This window comes from Bombina bombina, chromosome 1, assembly GCF_027579735.1.
Source record: "Bombina bombina isolate aBomBom1 chromosome 1, aBomBom1.pri, whole genome shotgun sequence".
Taxonomy (NCBI): domain Eukaryota; kingdom Metazoa; phylum Chordata; class Amphibia; order Anura; family Bombinatoridae; genus Bombina; species Bombina bombina.
This window is the reverse complement of record NC_069499.1, coordinates 1221127321-1221142160: the sequence shown is the minus strand read 5'-3', so window position 1 is coordinate 1221142160 and position 14840 is coordinate 1221127321. Positions and strand designations below refer to the sequence as shown.

General features: G+C 36.4%; 1 protein-coding gene across 1 annotated transcript in view; it reads left to right on the top strand.

The window, feature by feature from the left end:
* The first annotated feature begins 825 nt into the window (after positions 1 to 825).
* The window catches only part of B3GNT9 (UDP-GlcNAc:betaGal beta-1,3-N-acetylglucosaminyltransferase 9), a 121543-nt gene continuing 107528 nt past the window's right edge, over positions 826 to 14840 (top strand). The window contains exon 1 of the mRNA XM_053700336.1: positions 826 to 1118. The gene's annotated coding sequence lies outside the window, so the exon portion shown is untranslated. The remainder of the gene's footprint in view (positions 1119 to 14840) is intronic.

The window sequence follows — 14840 nt, the reverse complement described above, 5'->3', positions numbered from 1 at the left end:
AATTGTTCTGGTAACATCAGAGAGTGAACCTGCTGTCCCATCTGCAGCGTGATTATACTATACCTGACTATACTGCTGTCTTTCCTTGTATGCAGATATTAAGGCCTTATCTAAAATCTGAAGATAAGTGAACGTTTATAGTTTAATAACAGCCTTGCTTGATAAGCTGATTGCTAATTAATATGATTGTAACACATGCACAATAAACACTATTATTATACTACATTTTTGTGTGGACCTCCAGTTTTGTTAATAACAGTGAAAGAGTGAACCCCAGTACACCCAGACATCACATTCTTCCTGCAAGGTAATCTTTTCATCTGGTCTATTACTGCTTTTTATAAATGTCACCACTGTATGTTGCACCCATGCTTATAGCGCTGTGGAACCTGTTGGCGCTCTACAAATAAATGATGATAATAATATAAACAAGTAGTGCAGATGTATTCTTTTATCATTATGATAACATTTCTAGTGAAAACATCTATTAAATTGACCTGATAATTAACCTTAAATCGTGTGCATTATAATGATATTATATAAATCTGCATTATTTATTTATGTGCTGCATGAGTAATGAACATTAAAACAATAGTGCAGGGAATAAATAAAATAATTCACCAAACACTACATATGTGAATAGCTTTTAAACCTAGAATTTCTATGTGCTTTTTTGGCAGGTGTCCTAGATAAGGTTACATGTACAGGCTTGCTTTTGGAGGTCTGGCACAGACATAATTCCTTTCTGAACATGAGGCAGAGGAATGCTCAAACTGAAATACATCCAGATGTGCTTTTTTGGCAATTGTGCAAAAGAAACTCACAGGGAGAACACAGGACAGAAAACTTACAGTGTGCCTGCTCTCTGCTCTCTGGAACACTGTCTCTTTCTCACCAGCACTGATCTTGTGATATGTACTCACTCTCACGTCTTATGCTACGGATTGTGTGTCTTATGTTGGATTCTTGCTGGATTGAAGTTCTTTAGGAAAACTAAAAGCTTCTATGTGCCACATAGATGGCAGGACTGTTACTTGTTTTACAAAAAGCCTGGACACCCATCCCCCCACACTCCCTGAAGCCTGGAAATTTTGGAGGAGATTCCCATGACCCATAAGGCAAGTGAGTTTAGAAATAAGCAGATTCTGAGGGGTGTAATTGAAAAGTAGACATTACCGAATTATAAGCAACTCACTAAATAGAGATTCTGCTACTCTATTATCATCTCACTATACAGACAACAATCTAGTTATGATACACTTGCATATATCAAAGGGAAGATTTAATCCCACCTGAAAACCTTATCAAAATTTTCTAGAAAAATAAAATCTATGGTGAATTTTGTAGCTAAAATGGCATTGTACTATATGGATTATCAAAATGTTTCTTTACAGTAAATTGACAATCAAATTGAAAGTCACTATATGTAGTATTACCACATCTCTATTGACTATCTGTAAGTAAATTTACATAGAATCAATATTTAACTATACAGATGAGCAACATTTTATTATGATTTCCAAAAGACAGCAACAATGTTATACTACACAGGGTATCAGGCTGTTATATATACTTTTAATTTGAAAATGTTTACCTGTTAAGTGTTCTATGTATAGTATCATGAAGACTTTTTCTTAAAACCAGCAAGTTGCAATATAGAGAATTAGTAAGCTACCATCATATTTGTATTCGAAATTCACTATATAAAGCAACGGTTCCTAAAATGTTTTACATATTAATTATATATCAGTACATAAATCACTTCCCCTGGCTCTTAATAAAATAGTATTTCACCAAGGAGCAAGTCACTATACAGGAAGTTGTGTGCCACTATACAGAAATTAGTCTAAGCAGGTTAATATAAACCTAGTGATGTACTGTAATACAACACTGCCATTGCCAGTTCTCATACTCCTATCAATAACATCTTTGGCTATTAAAATAACGGACAAAATAAATAAATAAATGTACCCCTGCTACAATTATTCCCTAGTTATCTAATAAATTCCCCAGTGCTAGTATAAAGGGCTTCCCACCGCATTGACTAACACCACTCCCCATCCAAATGAACCACACTAACTACCCGGTTGACATAAGCCTATTTCCTCCCTCTGAAATGTAGGTCCCCTGAGAGGACTCTTGCTGCAGCATTCTCTCTAGAGGATTCGAATTTGATTTACCACAACTCAATAGGTATTAGGTATCAGACAGGAGGATTTGTCTATATGAGAAGTGACATCAATGATGTAAGGACAAAAAAAAAAAAGAAAAAGAATCAATCACACGCTGCTCTACAGTAAATAATCAAAATAAATTATGCAAAAAATGTTGCTGGGTCCATAAAATGTTATCAAAAGCATTTTAAACCAGAAAGTGTCTTACATACATGAAAATGAATAAAAAGAACACAAAACAAAAAAAACTTTAAAGGGACACTAAAGTCAAAATTTAAGAGACTTTCCAATATACTTCCTGTATCAATTTATGCTTTTTATATGCATGATATCTGAGGTACTAGTTCCTACTAAGCATGTGCAAGAGTTCAGTGCATATAGTATATGACTTTGTGATTGGATGATGGCTATCACATGATACAGCCACATTGAGGTCAATTTTGAAATTTGTCACAGAAAAAAAATCTATTTCCTCATTTAAAATTCAGTGTTTTTGCGTAGTCTTTTTAAAATGCACTTGATGATTATAAAAATTCTATTGTATTTATTGATACTTTAAAACAATCTACCAAACATGCCCACAAACACAGCTGGTAGTAAACTTTAAACCTGGGCAGGTTAGCGCTTATATAACAATTTGAAAGTAAATTGTTTGTGCGCAAGGGAAACCTGATGCGTGCTAACAGTTGGACTTTGGATATTGCTACGTCATTAAATTCTTCTCCCTATAGACTTCAATGGAGTGCTCTTTTTTTAAAAAAAAAAAAAACAAACTAATAAATTGCCCTTTCAATTCAAATACCTTGTCATGTACCATATAACTTTTAACCCTTATAAAAAAAATATTTATTTGAATATTTTTTTCAGATAGTGTATGAGTGTAACACTTTATTTGAATGTATTTATGTTGTGTTTTTTTGCGCATTTTTTTTTAACCCTTACACTTTATACCAGGTCTTCAGTTACTCAATCCCGTGTGCTAATTTTGTTTGCACTCAGACACGTTTTCCTTCTGCTTGTAATACACGCAATTTAGAAAGGTTGCGATATTGCTTATTGTGACCCACAGTATCTTAAGTGCAAAACACTTGTAATCTACAGTAGCTCACTTTTGGATAGCTGTTACAGTTGCTAGAACATTACATTAGATAATAGGCATTCATTATTAAATATGAAATAGAATGCAATAGTTTCTGGCTCCATTTTAATTAAATGTCATGCTTGTATAACTATGCTAACAAGGTTGTGAAAAGGTAGCAGGATTTCAGCAAGACTGGGATTGAGGCTTTAAAAATCAGTTTCAAAATTAGGAGATACTTCATTTCACTGGGAATTCAATCAATGTCAGCTTGAAATTATGCTTTTTTTATTTTGCTTTTTTTCTCCCAGTTCTCTTAAAAAAAGACATGAAAAGCACACAACTGTCTGACATTAAAGGGACAGTACACTGTAAAATTGTTTTTCCATTAATGTATTTTAAATGACTTGTTATACCAACTGCAGAGTATAAAATATTTGAGAAATTCCATTTTCATGCTTATTTGTGTATATGAAGTAGCTGATTTTGTGCTTTGAAACCACAGCCTATTACAATGGGTTGAACTTAAAGGTGATATCAGATCTCATTATGTTCTAAGTTTGTGTAAACAGACTTGCTTCCTTATCTTTTATTTGGCTGGAACACCAAAGCTCAATACATAGAGAGGACAATGGAAAATTATCATTTTATTACTTTCTGCATCCCACTGAGAGTGTAATCTCTTCTGCTGGCTGTGTATACTTAGGCTATTCAATAGCCTATACTCCAGTATTAATTTGTTCAGTATAGGTGGCGATACCACAGGCTAAATCAGCTATTTCAAATGCTGAAATAGGAGTAAAGGAGCTAGTAGTAACCAATTTAATACACTCTAGCAGGTTAAAAGGATCATTGGGAATAATTTAAAGGGGAGAACATTTTTGAGTGAACTGTCCCTTTAAGCTCCCATATTCAGACATTTGTTATACAATATCTAATTTTCATAATTCCTCACTGAACAAAATGTATTAACAATATCTCCAGGATCTCTGTTCTCTCCAAACGGTTTTTATTTTTTTTATTTTTTTAGGGTTTTGCAGTTGATTCACTGAAGCTCACTCATTTCTCTCTTGCTTAATGATTAGGCAACATAGAATTATATAGTGATAGTGTAGACAGCAAAGACTGGTCAGGATGTTAGTGAATCTCACCCACTGAGATTAAGCTCCTTTTTATTTATTATCTTTGAAATGTCTAAGTTTTAAATCACTGCTTCTTGGAAGCAATCTGAGCCTCCTCTTTGACTTCACCTGATTTGGACATAATAAGTGAGTTTAGCCGGGGTTCTAGAATTAATTAAACTTTATTGTACTAAACTAACCTAATGGTACTATAATGTAAGCTTCCCATTACTGACTGTCAATCATACATTACTGACTGTAACTAAAGAGGAACGGGAGTTGGGAATTATTATTTCAGATCATTTACAATTCAGTAGACAATGCAGTAGTGCAGCCAATAAGGCCAGTCAAATACTTGGTTGCATTGGGAGAGGTATTAGTAGCAGAAATAGCAAGGTTCTTATGCCACTTTACTGATCACTATTTAGGCCTCACCTGGAATATTGTGTAAAGTTCTGGAGACCAAGGGGTGGATGCTGCAATCTACCCCCTAAGTTTCAGGGCCGCCTGAAACATAAGTTAAGAAGCAGCGTTTCTAAGACGCTGCTGCTTAACTCATCCGCCACCTCTGAGGATGATTGACATGCCCTGTTAGCGGCCGATAGGCCACGAATGTGCAGGGGCGGCATTGCACAAGCATTTCACCAGAAATGCTTGTGCAATAATAAATGCAGACAGCATATGCTGTCGGCATTTATCGATATTGGGCAGACATGATCCACTACAGCTGATCATGTCCGCCCGAGATTTTATAAATCTATTCCATATCTCAAAAAGGATATAATAAAACTAGAAACTGTCCAAAGAAGGGCTACTAAAATGACACATGGCCTAAAATATAAAGCATACAATGAAAGACTATTTGATCTAAATATGTATAGTTTAGAGTAGAGAAGGGAAGGGAAATAGGTGACATGATAGAAACCTTCCAATGAAAGAGTAGTACAAACGTACAGGGTACTCCAGTAGATAAAGTGACAGTGCCGGGTATAAAGGATAACGTTGTAAATATATAGTTAAAGCAAACCTTGGGGAGTAAACAGTCTCTAACTGTGGAGGTAATTTTAGCGGTAGCTATGTAGTAACGCTGAAAAGGTAGTGGAACTCGCTACTCACTGGACAGCAGAAGAAACCTTCCAATATATGGGACTTAATAAAGTGGAAGCCTTTTCCACACAAAAAAGAAATACCAAAAGAAGGGGTCACAATCTAATGTGAGGAAGCATTTTTTTTATTATACAGAAAGGGTGGTGAATTCATGGAATAAACCTCCAATAGAGGTCGTAAACACATAAATAAATCAAAAAATGCCTGGGACATGCATAAAAAACAGTAACAAATGTACTATGGATAGACTTGATGGACCTTTTGGTTCTTATTTTCTGTCAAATTCTATGTTTCTTTGTATAAGAAAAATAGCTTTAGGGAATTTGTATATATTATTGATTGACAGAAAGGAATAGGTATTGGTGTATTAAGAAACATATTAGACCAGTAAAAACTAATGGCAGTGAATGATACATTTAAACTTAAACATTTAAAATGTTGCTGCATAGCTTAGAATGTGTTCTCTACTCATCATAAATAGAAATGCAATCGAGAAGGTTCATCAATTTCTGATTTGTCCTAGGAGAACTTTCCTTTGCTGTAAAAGTCATCATCAAACTAGACTCTAACACCCCCCCCCCCCCATTTATTTGATATTATTAGTGTTAGTGTATTATTAGTGTTCGATTTACTGTAAACTGTATATATTCACACAAGAGTTTGGTTTTTTTTGAGTTTTTTTATTGAGGTCAAAACAAAAAATCCAATTACATTGCATAGTACAAGTATATCAAATATTGTCGTCATATCTGATTCGCTGGAGTGTACATAAAAAAAAAAAACAGACCTCCTTTTCCTACCCCTTTTTGTTTGAAAGTAGAGGTCACTCATGGACCTGTGATGATACAATAAACTGTAATCAGGGGTAAACAATAAACAAATAAACATAACAAAAGTAATTGCATCTTCGAAAAGAAAAATAATACGTTGAAAAGAAAAGATGCAATTAGCCAAAACCGGAAACAGCAAAGATACCCATCGCCATATTACATAATATAAAAAAGGTCTATATGAACTCTGAGGAAATAATAACTGTGTTTAAAGGGGACGGCAATCGTGGTATGGATCTTTTTAATTTTTATTATATTGTATGTGCAGCACTGTTAACTGTGTGGGTTAATCCCATTTCCTGTGGTATAGTAAGAGGCCATCTGGTGGTCAATAGTAGAAAAATAACTCTCAAAGCATGTCTGCCCCAGAAGCCCATTATATATAAGAAACAGAATGATTTTAAGCACCACTTAGCAGAAACAAATCTATTCCTCTGTCAACTGAATTCTCTCGTTGATAGATACCGTCAGTAATTGACACCCGTTCGCTATCTCAGCCGTGGACAGCGAGGCCGGAACTTGTGAGTTGAAGTAGTAAGTGTCAGCATTGTGATAGAGCTATGCTAGATGCATTCATTTTGTGAGGGTTTCCTATAGGTGTATGATCAGTGTTTCAAAATTACCCCTATCTCTATATATATATATATATGTTAGCCTGCTTTACTAGGGGATTTTTAATCAGCTTTGTATTGTAGGGGGTTACCAGATGACTTATAGTTCTAAGTATCAATGAGCGAATAATAAAGAGTTGACCATATAGAAATGCAAACAGAGATATAGAAGCAGTAATATCATAAGACTTCCTCCAATCAATAATATAGGTCTACCAAAAATATTGCAAAGTATAATAGCATATTAATAATCAGAATCCTATGTGTTGCAGTAAATACCAGGCATGAGGGTTTCCTATGGGGATATAGTCAGTATTTCAAAATTACCCCTATCTCTATGTATATGTTGGCCTGCTTTGCTAAGGGATTTTAAATGGGCTTTGTGCTGTAGGGAGTTACCAAATTACATATAGTTCTTATTTATGAGCAACTAACAAAAAGAATCAACCATATGAAAATACAAACAGAGATGTCTAAGCAGTAGCATCATAACACTTCCTCCAACCAATAGTATAGTTTTATAAAAAAATATTGCAAAGTACATTAGCATATTAATAATCAAAATCCTATGTGTTGCAGAAAATGCTCGGGGATTAAAATACAAACCAAGACATGTAAACAGTGGTATCATAACATTCCCTCTAACCCAGGATATCGATCTTTTAAAAAGATTGCAAGTTATATTAGCAGATTAATAACCAGAGTCCAATTTGTTTTAGTAAATGCTAGAAAAGTAGATTTTGGATAGACCTAGGACAATTTAATAAGATAATAATGCATGCTGATTAGAAGTGTTGACGATAACTCCACAATACCGGCCAGTGTCCAACCTGATTGAAAAAAGTTCCATTAGCGCTGTGGAAGGGATGCGCATCGTAGCCAAATTTCCAGTGTGGCGTCTGAGCATAATCCGGGGCTTTTGGGCAGCAATGTTTAGCTTTTAACTTAAGTATTGTCTCCCGGTTAGTTTTTGTATTAACAGACTGAACGACCGTAGAGATGACAGATGCTGTTATGTGTTAGACTGTAACGTTTGACTGTAACATGTTCAGCTTACTCATCTGTGTGGCCATATTGTGCAGGCTAATTAACAGATCCAACAGAGTGTGTGCGTCTCGAGTCGCATTTAGCTCAGCAAGGCCTGCCCTATACCGCAGTGGGTGATTCAGGGTTTTCGGTGTTCCTTTGTCAAAAGTGTTCTCACTCATCACAGCATCAACAGGCCTCAAGTCCCACATGGCAGATTGGTGAGCGACTGTTCCGGTCTGGGCCTGTGTGAGTTCACTAGCAGAGTCCAGGGAATGTGGTTCCTTCTGTTGAGTAAGCGTTTCAGATGGGTATGAATAAATTACTTTGTCCATGCGGTAAGTCATCTCTGCTGCTTTGTGTGTCACTTCTGCAGTTGTTTGTTTGGCAGTAAAATGGCATGTTAGGTTGTCATAGGGAGCTCTTTCCATCATGGATTGCAGCAGCCTTTCGATCTTTTGAAGCTGTCTTTGTGATCTTGTAGTATGAATTCTTCAACGATTGCCATTCTCCTTTTTAGAGTGAGTTACTCGTAGGTTAGTGGAGTATAATATGTAAGTTGTTTGTTGATGTTTCCAGTTAAGTCCAAATACCTTGGAGAACCGAGGTGGAAGTGCTGCCTATCGTGAGCCGATTCTGGGCTCTAATTTCAGGAATACATCTCAGATAGAGATATATTCTTCCCACAGCAGAAAGTAAGAGATTTTGGTATAAATCAGGTGGTTGTGCTGTAGAATTTCTCAGATAATCGGCGGATCATCAGTGTTTCTATCAGAGCTCAAGAAAATGCGACCTCTCTGGATTACTGTACGGACACGCCCCCCACACAAGAGATTTTGATGAGATGCAAATTGATAAAGCCATAATAGCAAAACACATCATGTGCGATTCTTGTTATTTTTATTGCATTTTAGAATTGTTGTGTTAATTGTACTAAATCTACTGCCAACGTTTTGGGAATGGGAACTGGCAACTAAATTTTAAAAAAACACAAACTTAATTAAATAGAGATAATTATATCTGTAAGGAACTTATCCAATTTAAATGTATAAATAAAGTTTACATTTTAAACAACAGTCACATACTCTTATGATCTACATTATGAGTCCTATAATATAAACTTTATTGCACAAAGCAGTGGAAAACAGAAAAGAAGATAATGGAGTACAATAAAGAATGTTGAACCTGAGTTTATCTTTAAGACAGTTTTGTGCATTGTCCCTTCTATATGTTCCAATCATATGAAGAAAGAGGGAAAAACACTTCACCCTTCTGTTGGTCATGCTTAACCATTCAGAGAATTAGTATATCATAAACTATATAGAATATCCATACACAAATTATTAGTGTGATGTTTTTTAGAGACTCTCTTTAAAGCACATAAACATACCACTATATGCAAAATAAGGATGTCACTCTAAGCACCATATACATTACATTTTTTTTTTTTAAATTTGAGGGAAAACTGACACTTAACATAGAAATTCGCCAAATTGAGTTGGACTGACTTTATTGATTTTGGTTACTGACATATGAGATCACAGTGTAAAGAGCCAAAAGAAAAAAAGAAAATAAATAATGGTCCATCTCCCAAATCACATGATAGGGATGTGCTCATAGAATTGTACAATGTTAATACATTTTGCAGAACCAAGTTCTCATTTAGTATTAGTCATTATCTTAGCCTTTATTGTAGCCTTAAAAATGTCTTACGTGCTGAGCCAATTAAAATAAATGGGAATCTGCTCTTCACTTCCTACAACCTCATGCTTACTATACAACATTATTATATTCTGTTAACCCTGCCAATTCTAAGTTTCCCATTACATCAGGGTTAGGAAAATCAGTAATTGCCTCTCTCGCTCTCTTTACAAGATAATGCCTGCACCGCGTACATATCAAAATAACAATTTTGCATAAAACTAAGAAAAGAAAATCAATGTTCATAATTATGTTAATTAGATTTCTCCATACTCATTTTGATTTATACAGGAACTGGGCTATTTATAATATTGTACAACTAATTGTATTTTTGGAGTTTTCCCTTGATTTTTAAAAGCCTGTATGTGCCGTCTTTCGATTTGGATTGTTAAATGGCAAATAAGGTTTTGGGGGTTGTAATAAAAACTTGAGCGCCCCATTTGTTCTGGAGTAGAAACAAAAACATTTTTTTGACAAATAATCAATGTCAGTACAGTGATCACCTGGCTATACAAACAAAATGTACATAAAAAATAAATTAAATGTGCACACATTTCATACTTCTTATGTATCCCTAAAGATCGCCTCCCCATTAAAACCCCTTGTTTTGACTTTTAACTTTTTATTAATTTTGGGGGCAGATAATTATTTTTCAAATGAGAGGTTATGTTCATCTTTAGCTGCTAAGGTAGCTGAGATTAAGAGATTTGAATAACCTCCCCCTTCCTGCTCCCTTGCATCTACATTGGCACAGCCCCATTGTGACATCACTGGCACTCCTATTGAAGGCTTGGGAGTGCCGCCCCTTAGGCCAACAGTGATCCACATCCTGTAGTGTGTAAAACACAGATTCTGATTGGGGATCCCCTGCATGACAAGAAAAGTTCATCATGGTCATCAAAGTGGTTAACCTGTAACATACCTAGTGAAAAAGCAATCTTGTACTTCATTTGCTAGAATACTTCATTTATCCCTTAGTAAGGTGGATCGCCTCATATTTCTTCATACCAGGAAATGGCTGCATGCCGTGCAGTTTCAGCCAGCACTTATTTGTGTTTTGTTGCACATATTTTGACAACCTCTCGGAAGGTGCATGACATTGTTCCACGGCGCGCTGTTGCTATAAATTAAAAAAATAGGACAGCTGAAAGTTCAGTAGTACCAGGGAGATCCATCCAGCAGTCCCCATAAAAATGCAGCAGTAGTGGAATTTCCCAAATCCTGTTAAAACATTTTTTTATTAAAGGGACAGTCAAGTCAATTAAACTTTCATGATTCAGATAGGGCAATTCTAAACAACTTTCCAATTTACTTTTATCATCAAATTTGCTTTATTCTTAGGTTTAGCTTTCAACAAACAATACCAAAGTAGGCTCAAGCTGAATTCTAAGCAATTGAAAGACGCCTCTTATCTCAGTGCATTTTGAAAGTTTTTCACATTTATACACTGCTAGTTCATATGTGTCATATAGATAACATTGTGCTCACTGAAATTAAGTTTTTTTTTTTATGAGTCAGCACTAATTGGCTAAAATGCATATCTATCAAAAGATCTGAGATAAGGGGGCAGTCTGCAGAGGCTAAGATACAAGTTAATCACAGAAGTAAAAAGTGTATTGTAAAATATAACAGTGTTGGTTATGCAAAACTGGGTAATTGGAAATAAAGGTTCTATCTATCTTTTTAAACAATAAACATTTTCAAGTAAACTGTCCCTTTAAGACTGAAACATTTGCACAGCATAATAACAGTGCTAGACCAGCCCTCAGAACCACTGTTAGCACACCTGTGTTTAAATATGCAGGACTAGTATTGACAGCTCACAAAGAACTTCCTGTAGCTGAATATCTTGCCCTAGCAAAAGCGGCATCATAAAGGTATTCTGCATGCAGTGAACCATTAGAACTTTTAGCGGGAGTTGTTTAAACCTAAATGTTACTTAAAGGGACATGAAACCCAAATTTTTTCTTTCATGATTTAGAAAAAGTATGCACTTTTAAACAACTTTCCAATTTACTTCCATTATCTAGTTTACTTCGTTCTCTTGATATCTTTTGCTGAAAAGCATATCTAGAAAAGCTCAGTAGCTGCTGATTGGTGGCTGCACATAGATGCCTCATGTTATTGGCTATGTGCATTACTATTTCTTCAACAAAGGATATCTAAAGAATGAAGCAAATTAGATAACTAAATTGGAATGTTGTTTAAAATTGTATTCTCTACCTGAATCATCAAAGAAACATTTTGGGTTTAGTGTCTCTTTAAGGATACAAGTGTGATTTTCAGATCTATGGTAAGCATGTATTGGCCTAACTCCAAAGTATAAATAACGGAATGAAGAGTCCATCTTGAAATGGGGTTTCTTTACAAAAGGGTTTCAAAAATTGAAAAACTTTAAAAAAAGTAACTGACACTTCCTTATTAGTGATACAGGGCATACTGCACCAAGATACAAGTGGTATCTAAACCCCTCACAAATCTTTAATTGAACCTTGAGGAGCCTGAGATGTGTATGAGACCTGATAAAGTGTATATTGTAACACGTGGAACCAAAATCATTTACCATGGGTATGCTCCTTAACTCATCCACCACGTCTGAGGTTGCGGACTGCAATCATCCCGATCAGATACGATTGGGATGATTGACACCCCCTGCTAGCGTCCGATTGGCCGTGAATGTTCAGGGGACGGCATTGCACAAGCATTTCACCAGAAATGCTTGTGCAATGTTAAATGCCGACAGCATGCAGGGCGGACATGATTCGCTATATCAAATCATGTCTGCCCTAGGTTTGATAAATCTACCCCTAAGCCTGCCTCCCCTTAGAGGGACACTAAACCCAAGTTTTTTCTTTAATGATTCAGATAGAGCGTGCAATTTTAAGTAACTTTCAAATTTACTCCTACTATCAATTTTTATTAGTTCTCTTGATATCTTTATTTAAAAAGTAGGAATTTAAAGCTTAGGAGCCAGCCCATTTTAGGTTCAGCACCATGGATAGCGCTTGCTTATTGGTGAATGCAGTTAGCAAACCAATAAGCACCTTTAACCCAGGTTCTCAACCAAAAATGGGCCGCTCTTAAGTTTTACATTTCTGATTTTTAAATAAAGATAGCAAGAGAACAATTTTTTTTTATAATAGAAATAAATTAAAAAGTTGCTTAAAATTGCATTTTCTATCTGAATCATTAAAGGGATAGTAAACCCCAAAAATGTATTGTATGATTCAGATAGAACATACAATTTTAAACAACTTTCCAATTTAATTCTAATCAAATTTTCTTCATTCTCTTGTTATCCATTGCTGAAGGGACATCATTGCACTACTGGCAGCTAGCTGAACACACCTAGTTAGCCAATCACAAGAGACAAATGTGTGCAGGCACCAATTAGCAGCAGCTTCCACTAGTGTATGATATGTGCGTATTCATTGTTTAACAAGGGATACTAAGAGAACGAAGCACATTTTAAAATAGAAGTGAATTTAAAAGTGTCTTAAAATGACATGCTCTATCTGAATCATGCATGTTTAATTTTGACTTTCCTATCCCTTTAAATAAAAAAATTGGGTTTAGTGTCCCTTTAAGTGGGAGACAGTGAAAAAAGCCTGAACATTAAAGTTAGAGCAACAATTCTGTTATTAAATAATTGTAATTGTAATAGTAGTTAAAATGCTAAATTATTTATGTAATATATATGAAAAATGTAATAAATTAGTTTATACCAGCTCTTATTCTTCCATCCACCCATTCCGTATACTTGCTGTAGTGATGTATAAAGCAGTCCAACCAGCTCTATACAAGGGACCCAGTATCTGACTGTAAGTGCACTATCATTGTCTATATTAGTTATACTGGATTCATATTACCTTATCCAATAAGCTACCTTTACGGTTAATTTGATCTTCCTTGCATTTGACCTTGGCTCCCTACTAAGAAGAACTAGGCTTAATTTACCAACAATGCTCCAAACCCTGCAATTCTTCGGCATCTGTGACACAGCCCTTTCGTGGCTCTCTTCCTACCTATCAAACCGTACCTTCAGTGTAACCTTCTCTGGGGCCTCCTCTGCCCCGTCACCACTTTCTGTCGGAGTACCGCAAGGCTCTGTCCTTGGTCCCCTTCTCTTCTCAATCTATACATCATCACTAGGCACCCTAATTAAGTCCCACGGTTTCCAATATCATTTGTATGCCGATGACACCCAAATCTACTTCTCTGCACCAGACCTATCTCCTTCCTTGCTAACCCGTGTCACTAACTGTCTTTCTCACATCTCTTCCTGGATGTCCTCCCACTACCTCAAGCTAAATCTCTCCAAAACTGAGCTCCTCATTTTCCCCCCTTCTTCCAAAATCTCCACCCCCAATATCTCTATAACTGTCAACAACTCCATCATTACCCCTACCCCGCATGCCCGATGTCTCGGGGTCACATTTCCCGCCTTGATTACTGCAACTCTGTCCTCTCTGGTCTCCCCACCTGCCGCCTAGCTCCCTTACAATCCATTCTGAATGCCTCTGCCAGACTCATCTTCCTTACACGTCGCTCTTCATCTGCTGCTCCTCTCTGCCAATCCCTTCACTGGCTTCCTCTTGCCTCTAGGATCAAACACAAAATTCTCACTCTGACATACAAAGCCCTCAACTGCACTGCTCCCCCCTTTATCTCAGACCTTGTCTCCAGATACTCTCCCTCCCGTCCCCTTCGCTCTGCTCATGATCTCCTACTCTCCTCCTCTCTGGTTACCTCATCGCACTCCTGTTTACAGGACTTCTCCAGACTGGCTCCCATCTTGTGGAACTCTCTGCCTCGCCCCACAAGACTCTCCCCCTAGTTTTGAAAGCTTCAAGCGCTCCCTAAAGACTCTGCTGTTCAAGGATGCATACAACCTATGCTAACCTTACTTTATACCAGTTCCACTCCTCCATTGCTATCCCCTGAACCCCCTTAGCATGTAAGCCTAAGAGCCCAGCTGTTTGTAGATCACCTTCTTAAGAATGGATTACAACAGTGCAACTCTTGGCAGGGCCCTCTACCCACTTTATCCCTTAATTGTTTTATACTCCCCTTTGTTTATAGCGCTGCGGAATCTGTTGGCGTTCTACAAATAACCGATAATAATAATAATAATAACATGAGAAATGTTGACAAAAAGGTAGGGTGCTTGTTCTGAGAGAGTAAGGACATTT